This window comes from Cyanistes caeruleus, chromosome 2 (genome assembly GCF_971803275.1).
Source record: "Cyanistes caeruleus chromosome 2, bCyaCae1.hap1.1, whole genome shotgun sequence".
Lineage (NCBI taxonomy): Eukaryota > Metazoa > Chordata > Aves > Passeriformes > Paridae > Cyanistes > Cyanistes caeruleus.
In genome coordinates, this window is record NC_141702.1 from 83509214 (window position 1) to 83524929 (window position 15716).

At 36.2% G+C, this 15716-nt stretch overlaps 1 protein-coding gene across 8 annotated transcripts in view; it reads left to right on the plus strand.

The window, feature by feature from the left end:
* ZFAND3 (zinc finger AN1-type containing 3) overlaps positions 1-15716 on the plus strand; it is a 166137-nt gene that overhangs the window by 18946 nt on the left and 131475 nt on the right. The window contains exon 1 of one of the 8 annotated variants that reach the window (XM_086878367.1): positions 14600-14658. The exons of the other annotated variants lie outside the window; for them this stretch is intronic. The gene's annotated coding sequence lies outside the window, so the exon portion shown is untranslated. Of the gene's footprint in view, positions 1-14599; positions 14659-15716 lie in introns of those variants that run through there. 8 annotated transcript variants of the gene reach the window in all.

The following is a 15716-nucleotide window of genomic DNA, read 5'->3' on the forward strand; positions in this document are numbered from 1 at the left end:
AAAGTGATGATTCAAAATAAGATGCTTACCTTTAGGGAACAAAAAGCAGAGCAAGGAGAGACAGCTATGACAGTCTGTCCCATTGGCAGCTGAGAGGTAAGAAGCAATAGTTAAAAAACTTTTTTTTTTTCCCTTTGGTCCATTTTGTCACTATTATTGAGGAGGCTTCTGGACCTTGTGCTCTGGGATGAAATGTTCAAACTGTATTACAGGAACAAACCTTGCTCACATTGTGTGACCAGTTTTAGTACAGGTGTTGTAAAGGAAAAATGCATAGTGATGGTTCTCTTGCACAGTAGCAAAAATACAGAACTGAATATAACTTTTCCTCTGAAACTCCTTACAGTGATGGTTGCTGTAGCTGATGGGTAAACTATGAAAAGTGATTTAGTTTAATGCAAGCTAGAATTCTATTTGCATCTTGAAGCTTTCGGAAAAGTGTTGGTCACTGATTCACAAATAGTAAGAAAATTTAGCTTTAATAGCAAATATAGCATAAGATAGTTGGGGAAATGGGAGAATTTGTGAATTTTTGTTGAGGTTTTTTAGGGTTTTTTTTTCTGCTAGAATTAGTATTGTTAACAGGGAAAAATATTGTTTCATAATTTTAAGGCATCTTATTTCAAGTGTGAGGGCTTAATGTGTATTTAGAAGGTTGTCTAGAGAAAATTACTTTTAAGCAATTTATTTTTATGTTGCTTTGTAATCTTACATTATAAAAGCCAAGAGCTGTCTGCTTAGCTTATGATTTCTAGTCAATTTTAAGAGTATACTAATACAACTATACCTTTTTTTTTTTTTAATCTCTGCTTAGCTTATGATTTCTAGTCAATTTTAAGAGTATGCTAATACAACTATACCTTTTTTTTTTTTAATCTATCTATAGATGTATATTTCTATCTCAGTTGGAGCATTGTGGTAATAATGCCAGGGTTGTGGGTTCGATCCCTGTATGGGCCATTCACGTTAAGAGCTGGACATGGTCATCCTTGTGGTTCCCTTCCAACTCAGACTGTTCAGTGATTTATATATATATATATATTTCTCTATATCTATATATCTCACTTATATTGAAGCTATGTGCTTTCTTACTAAATTGAACATTTAATCTGTTATAGCTGACTTTAGCAAAGAAGCTGTGTAACCTTTTTTAAACTTTATGATACAGGGAAACAAAACTCCTTATGTGATGCATAGAAAAGCAAAAGTTTTATCAATATTTAGAAATCCAGTAATTGCAGTTCTTGGATGACTTGCAAATGAAATTTCGAGAGAATAAAATTTTGGAGTCTGAAGACCAAGCCATTTGAAAATACTAAGCCACTTAACTTTTTAAAAAAGGACTACTGAAAGAAAGTGTCTCACTTGCTTTTATTCTTTATAGAGACACTTAAAGACTGAAATTTTTCTATAGAACTGGTGAGCCTGTCAAACTACTACTTTGCTTCTGCTGAAGTTACTGAAGTCTCAAGAGCAGAAATGAGAGTTCCTGCAAACTTTTACTGAGGGAGTAGGAAGTGAGTTGAAGTTATGATTTTATTTACTTTGGCATTGCTCAAGCATTTAGTGAATGACTCTCATTCTATTTAAATATAGTAAATGTTGATATTTGTTTTTATAGGTTCTTTGCTTGGCAATAATACCTTCTAATGTGTTCATTCTCTCACCTTGTAATTTGCTAATTTATTGTGCCAAAAAGAAAAGCATGAAAAAATAGATCAGGATTCTTGTTATACAGTGTAAAAAGGAGGCAAACAGTTACATTCCTGTGTAATTGCTCGTATTTTCTTTTCTATAGTGGGTAAGTTTTCTGTGTTGTTTTGCTTGCATGATACTGAATCCCATAATATGCTAAGTTGTAATATTTATCCTATTTCATTTAATACAGTATTCAGCATTTTCCCTTCCAATAACACAAAAGACTACCACATCAACAAATGTATTTGATTACTGAATTATAATTTTGGTGAGTGGTATTTCTTTCCTGTAGATCTATTTGCAGACATGGGCATTTGCAGCCTAAATTATCATATAATAGTACCCACTGCAGATGGCATTCAGTGCAGCTTTACAATGCAGGTGTAAGCAGGTTATTATTTAACTTGGATTTTGTAGAGCTGAGGGATGATCTTCTGAACTTGCTGTAAGTCCTGTTGTGACTCACCCATTGGTACTAGAGCATGGTATCCTGCTTCTGTAATAAATTTCCTTTATAAATTAAATTATTTTTAGTGTTTCCAGTAGTTCAGCTGATTCAGTGTTTACAACAGCAGAAACTCATGTGTGCTGATAGTTTGAGTTGTAAAATATATCACAGATGTTAGAGTACCTAGAGAATTATAAGTGTTCAGTGCAAATTAGCAGAGGCCAGAGTATGGATTTTGTTAACACAGTGGACAGACACTATGTTAACTCCTGCCTGTATGGATACTTCTCTGTGATGACACATCATTTTAAGGGTACTAGATACAACCCATGGATGTTAGACCAATGGTGTATTTGAAAGTACATTGAGTCGTTAACATTTTTTAATTGAATAAACTGTAAATTTAATTTTCTGACCTTGGTTATGTATGAAGGCTAAGGGGAAGTGAGCACCATCTAATAAAAGATGAACAGTCTGTCCCCAACTTCCTTTCCTGCTTTTATATTGTGATATCTGATATTTGAATTTTTTTTTTTTAAAGTTCTCCAAACTTTTTAAGCCAATAACTAAACTGAGATTTGGACTCGGGTCCACTTTCCCTTAGTGGGTCAGTTAGATACACTGGAACAATTTGCCAGTTCTTCATAGGATGTGCTCAAGAAAAAAGAGGTGGAATATTTAATATTAAACAACCTCCTGTGTTAGTAAGCACAGTGGGATACAGCTGGTCTTTCTTAGAAATGCTTTTGATTTCATGCATGCCGAACTCATACCATAAATGTCTCTCAGGAAAATAAATGATTTTAAGAATTACATTTACAAGCTATTTTCGAAGTTGGCTATAGTAGCATACATGTCACAGGACCTGCATTATTTATTTTGAGCCCAATTCACCCTAATACCTTTAAGAAAGTAAAGATTAAACTTCTGATTAGAGAGTATTGTTGTTGTAGATTTGTCTTCTCAGGTAGTAATCAATAACAGAGTTATTTACACTGGTTCCAATTAACAAATCCTAGGAGTCTCCAGGTATGATGGGTGATAGCTGGAAGTTAGCCAATGCGTAAGTGATTAGAATACACAGTTATTACTGTTTTTCCTGACACAGAACAAATCATTCCTAATGCTGTCAATCAGCACTTCTCACAATCTATTGTAGATACATTTTTATTCACAATATTGTAGATCTGTTGTGAGCAGTGTTGAATGACAGCATAAGGAATGATTTGTTCTGTGTCAGGGATAACAGCAGCAGCATTTACAGTGATGAGTGTTAGTTAAAATTTCAAACAGTGAGTCCTTTAAGCCTGAGATAACAGACCTTATGGAGAAAGATACTTCAGACTTATCTGTGAATCTGTTCTTTTCCACGATCCTTTCTCTACTTCTGTGGGTACAGACGCTCATACTGGAATATAAGGGATTGATTTTTCAGGCATGCTGCAGCTGAACATGCTGAGAGAACAGTTCTTGGTCACAGTCAAAAACAAAACAATTGAGGACTCTGACAAGGTCCCCAGCACTTCAATATTTTAAAAACAGTGTTTTACTGGGATAGCTGTATTAGCTACCAAATCTGATTATGTGGAGACAAATTTCTGTTGCTTCCTTTTAGAATTCTGAGAAATGTGGTTCTGTGTAATATTTTGAAAAGGTATAGAGTTGAAAGATGCAAAAATAAGTAACTCAGAATAATCTAGCATAAAAATGCGAGTGTTCCATTAGGACATTGTGACACTTGTCTGATAGATCCAATTCAGCACTTATGCTGTTTGGGCTGTTTTTTGTGAACTGTGCTCATTCTGTTTCAGGTCTTATGGAAGATACTTCATGCTGTTGACTTCCTGATCAATGTCATGATAGTAGTAGTGACCATATAGCTGCAAAAGAGAATGGAATTATATTGGTCTATTTAAAAGAAAAACAGAAAAGCATCTGTATAATTATTAACATCTAATATTAAGACTCAAAATAATTTTATTTAATTGTGTCCTTTTGTTTCATTTTTTACAGAGAAAATTAAACATACAAATGTTTATGCAATAAGCTTTCACATAACAGAGTTCTTCTATCACTTCTATCAAACACTATAAGGTGTTTGAAGAGTTTCAGTTTTCTCTGTGGAATAAATTAATAACCATAGACTAGTAGTATGTCTGTAAAAGAAAATAGCAAAGACTGGAAGAATGTCTACTGAAAGAATGTGTGGTGCTCTTCATCTGTGTTTTGAAAAAGCTTTAGTGCAGTAGCTTAATAAACTTAGTTCTTCTATAGTAGAACCCAATTGTATCGCTGCAATTACAGAAAGAGCAGTAGCCAGACCTAGAAGCTAACTGTAGGTCATGATAAGATTGAATATAATAATAATAGTAATAGTAATAATAGCAATAAATTTAGTATTTGCTATTATATCAGTGATAGGCTTAAAATCTGCATTTAGTAAATAACTTCTCCCTCTAGAATTGTAGTGGGGTATTTAAGATGCTTTTTTTCTGAAAAAATTTGGAAGTACTAATTTCTATTGTAATTGCTCTTGGAGATCATGTATTTGCATTCAGAATGCTGGAAAATGCAGGACATGGACACTGATACATTACATTATTTTAAAGTGGTTTCCTGCTTTTCAACCACAAATTCTGGGCATTATGGCTCAAGTCCTTTGGGCTCAGGATGTTTATTACAATCTATATTTAAATGTGTTTAAATACCTTTAGCCCAGGTAAATTTATTTTAAGCATTTTCTATTCAAAGTAAAATTGAGAAGAGTTTTCAAATAACATAGCTGGATAAAGTAGAGTTGAGTCTGCTGTTCTTCCTGGGCACATGAATCATAGGATGTGAGTGAAAGAGCATGTTTGCTTGCAGTTCAGTTACTGAACTTTACTGCATTGTTAACTCATTAACTTTTCAAAATCCCTTACTTGAAAATAAGAATGGCATTTAGTAGCATTCCCTGGGCCTAACTCAGGTCTTGGAAATTGTGTTGAAGATATAGGGAGGAGCTGAGATTTTTCAGATATTAAAATATCTCTCTTGTTTAATGTTTTAATCACAGCTTAAGAAAACCTCAAAACCAACCAAACAAAAACCCCAAAATAATGTTTCCCTTCCTCCTAAAAAAACTATTCAAGAACTGCCATTTCATTTTGGATTTCTTAATTGTGCAGATTTCCTACACCCTCCACTTTGGGATTTGTTTTTGAATGGACTGGTTTGGGATGTTTCATAGAGCATACCTCTTAAGCAAGTGAAGGGTCTTGGGGCTGAAGACAGTTCCCATGGCCAGCGTCCACTATGTCTTAGAAGCTCCTGAGAAGGCAACTTTGTACTGAAAACTGCTGATAAGTGGATGCTGCTTTATATGAGCTATCAATGGAGCTGCCTATCAAATGTCATGTTTCACTGAATTAATGGTTGTTAGTGTATAACTGGTGTTGTATTTCTTTACCTATGTTTGTGCCTGGGTGCATATGTGGGAAAGAAAATATCACACCTTTTTCTGTGTTCATATTGATGTCTTGCTTTGTATAAGTCTTTGTTATTATCAGCCTAATTCTTGCTTGTAGTGTTTTGGGGTTTTTTTGAGGGCTTGTTTGCTTTATGAAGTGGTGTTACCAAACATGTTTGTGTTGGTTTGTTCCTTCTTTGTTCTAAATTTTTCCTGTTTTATTAAGTCTTTTTCAGGTGCTTTAGAAGTTGAATGTGTAACACAGAAACGTTGTGAAAGAATTATTTATAAACGGTTTTATGCTCATTGGAAATGTTGTATTGGTTGGAATGACACTGAACTGTTAGAAAACTCCAAAGTTATTTACGAGAGGATATCTATTCTCAAGGTTAAACATCCAAACAGTTGTTCTGAGCCAAGACTTTGTGTAATGTGTTGGTGAAAACACTAGTTCATAACATTCCTGCAGTATAGCAAGAGAGTTACACTCTGTTTCTTTACTTTGGGATGGTTCTTTTGAGGGTGGGAACTGCTGTTCATTACCTGATAGATACAAAATCAGGGACAGGTGTCCACCTGAGAGCTATTAGAAAATTAACCAAAATTTCAGCGTGACCAAGATGAACATGTTAACCTGCTTTTGCTAAGAGTAAGATAGTCTTGGGTGGTTTATTCAAATTTAAGAAGTGACTGTTTATGTGGGGTTTTATTCCTACTTTCTTTGTTTTATTTTTCTGCTATTGTAACAGCAGGGCGGAATTGTTATCTGACAGTGTAGGTAGATCTGCTTACAAGAGTGCTTTGTTTAATTAGCTAGAAGATTGCTCCTAGTGTAGGCAAAATCTTAATAAAATTTAAATTCCTGAGGAGGAGCTGAAGTACTCTTGTTTTCTAAAATAGGATCATGAGACATAGCTTCATTTTCACACCTGAGAACTGAAAATGTCTGTGTGTAGTCAGTCAGGTATAAGAGACAGCAGTGACCAGAGTAAGAGCCCCATTGCTTCTTGACTGTACAATTGGGTATAAGGCATGCTAGGGATGGAAGAAAGTTAATTTCTTATGGTGAACTTCTAGCTGAACTTTTGGGGACTCCTGAAACCTGTTTTAAATGGGAAGGAAGAAAAATTCCATCCTGGTACCTTCTTTCAACTGTGTTAATGAACAATGTAATAAGGTAGGATTGCTGCTACCTTGTCAAAATTCTTCAGCTGCTTTTCAGTAAGTGCCACAATTCTACTCTGGGGTGCAGTTCCAGAAGGATTCGATAACTAAGGAGTGCAGGGAGCCGTAAAAGGGAGTTCATCTCTCATTCACAAAATATTGCTGCTTTTTGGGGTTGTCTAAGCAGATGAGAGATCTGGCTGGACAACCTGCTTATTACTAAATAGGACATAGCTCCTTACCCATCTCAGGATAGTAATGCTTTCTTGCTTTGTCTGAGGAATACACTTTCTTCTTGGTTTTGGCTCTTCATTTGTGAACCTAGCTTCTTGTGCTTTTTAACTTATAGAAATGAATAGTCAAAAAAATAATTTGGATTCTAACTCATCCTGACAGAGCTTCTGCTTATATTTTGCATCTTTAAGTGCTTTCTCTCTCCATATTTGGGATGGTCAACAGTTGAAACTCCTTTTTGCTTGATTAATGTTTGACTTGTTGGACACAAAATATAAAGCTCTGCAGCAAAGTACTTCATATTATAATTTTGGTGTTGTGCTAGATTTTAAGAGAATACACATGGCACAGTGTTTATACCAAACTTTATTAGTATGATTTGTTAATACTAATGCAACAACAGCAATTTTAAACCAGTTTATTACCTTGTCCTTTTAAATGTTACTTGACATAAACCCTGCAGTCTTGGAAATACTTTGCAAAGCTCTTCCCCTCTCCCCCTCACCAAGAATTCAAATGTTCTAACCATTCTAAGCCATTATAATGGCAGACATTTTTAAGTATACTTATGCCATAGAAAAAGAACTTGGATTAAAAAAATTCAATGCTTCTCTATGCATTTGCAAAGAGAAGAGACACACTGGGCTTTAAATCAGCAAGAATCAAACATTTTTTTACTTTCTATGCTAAATCTGGCAGTTCAGATCAAGAAGTACTTTAGGAGGGTTTCCTGGCAGGGTTTAATATGTAATTACTTTTTCCTCTAAGTCCGGGGACAAAATGGTTTCTATCTTGAGGTTTCTTCCAGCTGCTTTTTTTTTTTTTTTTTTTTTTTTTTCTAAGAATGTTTTACTATTTAGTATTTATTTACTGATGCTGTGGTAAAAAGAATAACAGAAGTAGAATAGATTTTTGAGTGGTGCATATCAGCAGAGTATTTATTGGAGTGTTGGATCTGAAGAAAAAGATAAAGTTAATATCTCATATTGTAAATCACGGGAGGATGATTGTGTTGTCATAGGGCAATGTTAGTTATTACCTGCAATATACAGCAAAGTAATATCCTTGAGGGAATTGGTGGAAGGTGGCAACTTTCAAGTTTTATTCCTACTTCTCTAAAGGCCTCTTTAGCTCTTAGAATTCCAATGTTTTAATTGTCCTTTAAGTAGTAGGCTACACATCTTGAAAAAGATTTTGAAGAGTTATCAGGAATGTTTTGTATATGATTTTGCTGCAGAGATTGGTTTTTTTTGATGTTTAGAGTTATGTATTCATGGAAATACGAACCATTTAGCTTTGACTCGAGGGCAACACCATTGTAAGTTCAGCTCGAAACCTAGATGAATCAGATCGAAGTTCTCACAACCTGTTTTAGCTAGTGTTGGGGGTTAGGTGTTTTTTTAGTTCTGGCTCACCTGTGGAATTTTTACTTATCAGTTGTGGGGAAAACCTGGCTGCCGGTACTTGGTGGGTACTTGAGAAGAAAGGAAGAGTTTGGCTGGGCCCAGGGAGGAAGTGGGGCAGGAAGAAGGGGAGGGTGGGGGCAGTTTTGCTGACTTCTTCAGCTTCAGAGAAGGACACTTGGCTGAGAGCTGTTGCTGCGGAGAGAAGGGAATTTGCCATCATGCACATGGAGCTGCTGCTGCTTCTTCTCCTTCTTCCTCGCACCCTCTGTCCTGGCAGGACATGTGGCAGTGCCAGCCATCTCCATGGAGCTGCTGATACACCTCAGCCAGCGGCCCAGGATCTCTGCTCATTCTTACTGAGTGTTCCTCAGAGCCCTGCAGGAGCACCGGGACTGACTTTTTCTGAGAGCGAAACCCTCTCCTCCATCCCTTCCCATCTCGCCTGAGAAGGCTGTCACAGGGTCCCTGGCTCTGTTTTGTTGTTAATGCTGTAGTTATTGTTGTTTGTGTGCCTCATTATACATACTAGTAAAGAACTGTTATTCCTATCCCCAGATCTCTCTCTGAGAGCCCTTGATTTCAAAATTATAATAATTCAAAAGGAGGGGGTCTACATTTTTTCATTCCAAGGAAGGCTCCTGCCCTCCCTAGCAGACATCTGTCTTCCAAAACCAAGACAGGTAGTTTAAATGCACTGGATTCTTTTGCAGTTTATTTTAAGAATTGTTGGAGAAGGCTTTCAGTGAAAACTCTTATTGGTGTTTTTGTGTGTCTTGTAAGACTCAGCTACTTTACTGTGTATTTTCTGTATTCTCCCCTCTTAGTATTTGTGTATTTGTGCTCTTTTCTAGACTAATTATCAACTGAGCACTTCAGTGTCTTTATGTATTTAAAACATAAAAAGTCTTTCAGTCATAGCGTTTTAAAAGGATGCTTTAGTGTGCCCATTAGAAAAAATAATAAATTAGGATCCAGCTTCTTCATTGGACTACATCAGCATATCTTTTGAATGTGGAAATCTGCCAGAAGGGCATTGCACTAGTACACTGTAATGTTCATAAATTTGTCCTCTGTTTCATTTCAAATTGAGGTAAGAATGTGTGGCTCACTGACTGAAGCATCATTTTCAGCAGCTTACCAAAATCTTTAGATGATAAGCAAGATTAAAATTGTGCTGAAAATGAGAAGTCCAACACCAGAATACTGATGTTTTTAAAGCACAACCTCCTATAGTAGCTCTAATCATAAAAGAATGTTACTGATAACACTTCTATAATTGAACCAAGTTCTTAACCCTGAGCATATAGGTATAGAACAGATAATGTAGAAGAAGATTTTGAATGCATTTGTGGGATATTTAATTTCAGATGTAAGTTCATTTAAAAATGTGTTTCTGAATGCATGTGACTTTCGTGTTGCCAAGTTCTCTGTAGGTCCACCTGCCTTTGCCATGTTCCACTTCTGCTCTTTTATTTGGAAGGAATCTGACATGCATCATTTATTAAGAATAATTGAACCATCTCAGTTTAAAAATAATTGTTTAAACTGCCCCAAAAAAACTTGCCTATATTCCCTTAACAAGATCATAAATTACAGAGGACCTATAAATACCAAATATGCAGCATATATGAAATCAGTGAGGTGACTTCTGATTTAGAAAAGTAAAATGGTTTTTTTTCAGTGGGTAGTGTACAGGATATATAGAACTTTCAAAGGATAGCTGAGTATCTTACTAACACAGCCTAATTAACCTCCTTTCTGTACAAGGTGAAGTGTTCGATGCTCTGAATGAATGTTGAAATGTGTCAGGGGAATACAGAATGGGATCAATTTTCTTTCAATAATAAATAATCCTTTTAATTTATTTGGATGAAAGTGAACGTGTCTGCTATAGTTTTGCTTTTGCCATGTGCTAGAATTCAGCTCAGAGTGAATTCTTAGCAGAGGTCTAAGGCTTTGAAAATTGCTTTCTAATGGAAATGGTGACAGATCATTAACTACAATAGTATAAATGCATTGATTTAACATGTATTAAATCATCCCAAGTCGTAAAATGCATGACATAATATGTTCTGAGCATATAGGGAGTATCTTTGTGGTTTTAACTAATTAATGACGTGATTCATACTACGTTAATATTTCGCAAACATAGGGCCCCTGACAATATTGGACAGGTATCATTCCGTGGCTGAGATACATTTGTACTGTAGTGACACTGTGATCCCCACTGTAATTGCTGTCCTGGAATGGGACCAAGAAGTGTTTAACATGCTGCATTTAATCACCAATGCAATTACAGGCACACTGAAGTAGATACGTTTTCCTGCTATCAATTCATAGCAACTTCTGAATTATAACAAACTATTACTAGATATGCTAGAAGGCTTTGTTTCCAATAAAAATGCAGAAGCTGAAATTGTATAGTCATACTTAATTAGCATCTGTGGTTTTGATACCTTTAAGTGCACATCTGCTACATGAAAGCATTTTTTTCTCCAAAATCCTTATTCTTCCATCACCAAGAGACAGATGAACAAAAACTTGTTTTAAGAATTATGATTATTTGGGTGTTGTTTTTCAAGCATTGAGAATACATACCTGTATGTAGTAGTAGAATTTTTACTCTGAGGCAGCTGCACAATTCTTGCCATTTGAGCATCTGCACCAATAATACTAGTTCACCATCTTAAAAACGAGATTCACTTAATAAATTATAAAAAGAATTTAATATAAACAAAAGACAATTAGGAGACAAAAGAAATAAAGCAAAGGGTTAAAACGGCCGGGTGCCCTGGTGGGTTGCCAGGAACACACCTGGTATCTCAGGAGTGTCCTTTTTATCCCATCTTTGCTGTGAGAGGTTAATGCATATTCAAGCATGTCCCCTCCCTGGTTCCACCTTCTTGGATCATGTTATTTTCTGCTGGTCAGCATAATTGTTGCTGGTTATCATTATTCTAGCTGGTCAGTATTATTTTGGAGTTTGGTTTCCTTTCTGCTGCAGATGGTCACTTGTTGATAAGAGTCCAGGCCCCTTATACTTCCTCAGAGAGCAGATGGGCTTCATATCTTTCCCCCTTGCCAACGTCCTGGTACCGGCTTTTTGGTAACAGTTTGCTCTCCATTTCCTGCTGCTGATAATAGCCTGTTTTCCACAGCTTGATCCTCCCATTGTCTTGCCTGTTGGAGTTATCTTGCCTTCTCCGGATGAGACATATCCTTACCATTCAGAATTCCTATCTAAGCCTGTAACTTGCTAAGAGAAAAGAATATAGTGAAAGCATATAATATATTTATCAGAATAATAGTGAAAAGCCAATATTTACAACATTAATTCACAACAAGCATTACCTTAAAAAGTCTAGGTGGCATGCTAATACAGGTGAAAATGAGCATTTTGTATTGCCCTTTGGCACTTGTGTAGGGTAAAGCTAGTATTAGTTTTTAGTGTTTCTGGTGTCCTTTTATTTTTTGTCTTATAGATGGGATGGGGAAGTTTTGAAGCACCTGGCCATCTGCTGGAAAATGGAGGATTCTGTTACTAAAACCTTCATTAGGTGTGCCTGTCTAAGTTTCTTGGCAGAGGTTTGATTTTGGAGACTGAGTATCTTGAGATCAGTCAAATTTTGGTATACTTCTTTTTAACTCTTTGACTGCACAAAATTTCCGCATGTAATTTGTTCTTGAATCTTCAGAGTGGGATTGTCTTTTGGTTCTGTTTATTCTGATCAGCTGCTGCGCGTCTAAATGTTGTAGCTTTGAGATTTAGGGCTAGAATTCAGTTGCATTCTCTGAATGTGGTATTGATAGTCACTTACTGGAAGAGGGGGAAGAAAAACCAAACTTCCAGTGAAGATAGAGTAGAATGTGCATTTGGATGGTACCTTCAATGACATACTGTAAAATGGCAGGGAATATGAGGAATAATTGATGGTATAGAGCATGAAATTAAGTTTATAAGATCAAGTGCTCTTCTTGGAGCAGATAAAGCCACTCTATACCTTCACAAGAATGTAAAGGAAGTACCATATGAAAATGGAATCAGGGAAGCAGTCTTTTCAGTTTTCATAATTAGTTACATATCAATAGCAGTATGTAATACAAGCACGTATAGGATTTGAAGTATGTGATTTTTGCTGCTTAATGCTCGTTGCTGGCTCTCAGTTTGCATTATGCACCTTTAACTGGAGATGCAGATGTGCATTTTTCTGAGGTTGGGGCCTTGTAGCTAGCTGTTTGTGTTCATGCCTGAATGCTCAAATAGTTCCCTTCGTTGTGGCAAGACACAACAGCACAAGTAATGGATGATGGTTTGGAGAGCCTTAAATGTGCATTTCCTGCTTATAAGTACAAACATGTTAGAATTTCCAGGATTTCCTATTTCTGTAAATTATTTCCTCTTTCAGAGTCCCTATGTCATTGCTACTGCTTTCATGGCCATGTTGTTAAGGGAGTGGGTTTTTTTCCTTTGTCAGGAGACGCAATTTTAATACCCTTGCTTCTTTCAGACCAAACCCTGCAGAACTGTTGCATGTAATCATTCTGTCGCATCTAGGGTTGAAGTATCCTCTGCATTTAACTTAGTTTTACTCTTGACCTTCTGAGCTTGCTTCACCTTGTGGTTTCCAATCTACATAATAGTTTTGTGTCACACTTCAGTTAAATGGTTTCTTTTTGACAAATGGAAGTACCTTCAAAGAGGGTTTAACTATATATTCTGCCTCAGCAATAATGCCATTCTATTTGACTTGATTTATCTATAAATATAAATGTCTTTCTGAATACCATCTTAAATTATGTATAAGTGGCGATTATAAATTATCTGTATAAAAATTACTTTCTAGGAAAATTGTACATATAAAATATATACTGTGAGTAATTCTGGATTAGAATTAGTAATTTTGGTACTGTTCAGCATGAAGCTGATGTTATATGAGAGAAACCTAGGAATTACTATAATATGTGCAGTTAAAAAATGTGGTGATTTGATATCTGATTTCAGAAGCATATCCTAAACCAGCTGCATCAGAAGGGTGTAGAAGTTCTGGGTGTCAGCCTAAAGACTTGCAGTCTAAAGCACACAATTCTCATTGCCAGGACTAACATAGAATTCTAGCTTTGCTGTGCCCTATACACCACTATGGTCATGATTTTGCTATGTGTTCCTAGAAAGAGGAATTGTATTGCCTTCTCTAAAAGTTATCCATGACCATCCTTTTCCTATGAAGTGGAAACAGAGGGCTGTGTAGTGATCAAGACTGATATTTCATAACTAGGTTGTTTCAGATAAAATTGTCTCTAGAAGTAGGAGATACTGCATGTGTATGATATATTTGAGACGGTTCTCAGGAACAAAGAAATTTTACATTTTTGTGTTCTTCATTGGCACTATGAGCTTCTGGTAAATTCTGGAGTCACTGAGAAATAATTAAACCAGTGATGTGGTTGACATGTGCTTCAAGAGAGAATGGCAGTATGCAGGTTTACTACTTTTTAAGTCTGGTGAGTGAACCCTCGCCTGCTGGAAAGAGTAGATACTAGCAATAAGAGGGGGGATTTGCAGTGTAGCAAGAAGATGTGAAACATTTTACTGGACAGACAGTGACCTACTAGATTTGATGTATATAAATTGTGTAATGCATTTTCTTCATAAAACTTTTACTAATTAAATACTGCATTTTCACAAAGAAGCTGATTGTTGATCAATGCTGTTACTCTGTCTTTGCTGTTTTCTTAGTTCTAGTGTAATATTGATGTATCTGCTCTCACATAAGTGACTGTCTAAAACTATTAAAAAAGCATTCAAGGTTCAGGTTCTCATCATAGTAGCAGCTTCAGACCGACTTGGATGCCTTGAAAAGGGGTATACAAGGATCAAAGAGAAACTGATCCTTGAAACTGTAACAATGTTTTTTGGCTTACAATGTCCTTTCAGAAAATTTCGTGGGATTTTGTGTGTTAGACGTACATGGCAGCCTTTTCTCAGTTTTTTACAGAGATCTATGTTTTGTTTGCATCTGTGTTTTCCATTGTTGGTGTGCTGATAAGTAAATATTTTATGAGGCTTTGGATTGATATTTAACAGCTGAGATGGTTGATTATACCACTGAAAACATTTGTCATTGCCCGTTCCAATGTCATCAATATGAACCAGCTGAACTCTGCCTTTCTTTTTCTTTGCTGCCCCTGGGTTTAGTGGCTTTGCAGAGAAGGTCCTGCCTGGCATATTGAGCTTCTCCAGAAGGTCTAACCCATAAGCAGTGAGTACTGAACTGCAGCACACTAATGCTGTAGGTGTTGACTCACCATGCTGTTTTTAATTGCGGCTCTCTTGAAGGTAGATGATCTGTGCAGACTGTCAACACATTGAGTCTTTGGGGTATCTACTAGTCTGATGATATATTTGTATGGCTACAAATGCTGTTCTGCTTTTATTGGGAATTAACTTTTCTCCTGTGCACATACTGTTTGCATTTAAAACTAGTTTCTATGTGTCTGTGGCTCTTGCTATAGCCAGCAAATGGTTATGGCTCAAATCTCCAGTGATATGTGATCTTACAGAATTTTTGAGCCTGATGTAAACCAGCTTTCAGATGTGCATGAATTGAAAAGCATGTGTAATGTTTTGATGTGAGTGATACCAAGACATGATTGACCAAGTCTGGATTTACTTTATTACTGGAAAGTCATTCAAAATAACCATGTGCAAATTCGGGCAGGGGGAGTCTATAATTCTGATATGTGTTCATTTGTGATATAATTGCTTTGAAAAAATTTCCAGGTCTTTTTTGTCTCAAGGGAACAAGCAGTTTTTTATAATTGGTGTGTTGTTAGACATAGGTCTCTCAAAATTCCATTCCTGTTTGGCTGGAGGTAGAAAACAACTGTTTTGGTAGTCTCAGTTGTTTCTTTGTATGCATTTTTCTAGAGAGAAAGGTGCAAATGATTTGTCTAAATGATATGTTCCAGCTGGAGGCTTCCCTGAGGAGGAAAAAATGTCTTACGGCCATGGACAGTTTTGGTACAGCCTTGCCTTGTACTTGTACTTGCCTTGTACTTTCAGACTTTCCCAGGATAGTGTTAATGCCTGTAAATAATGGCAGAGTTGGTTCAGGAATGCAGAGCAAATCAAATACTGGGCAGTGTGCACAGAAACCAGTTTGTTCCTGCCTAAAGATTCTCCAACACATAGAGAACTTTTGAAAATATTTTCCAGGTCACTCTGTAAAGGAGATGTGATGTTATAACTTTTTGTAAATTGGGGAAAACATAGTGTATTGCTTTGGGTATTTTCATGCAAGCCCTAGAGAGGTCTCAC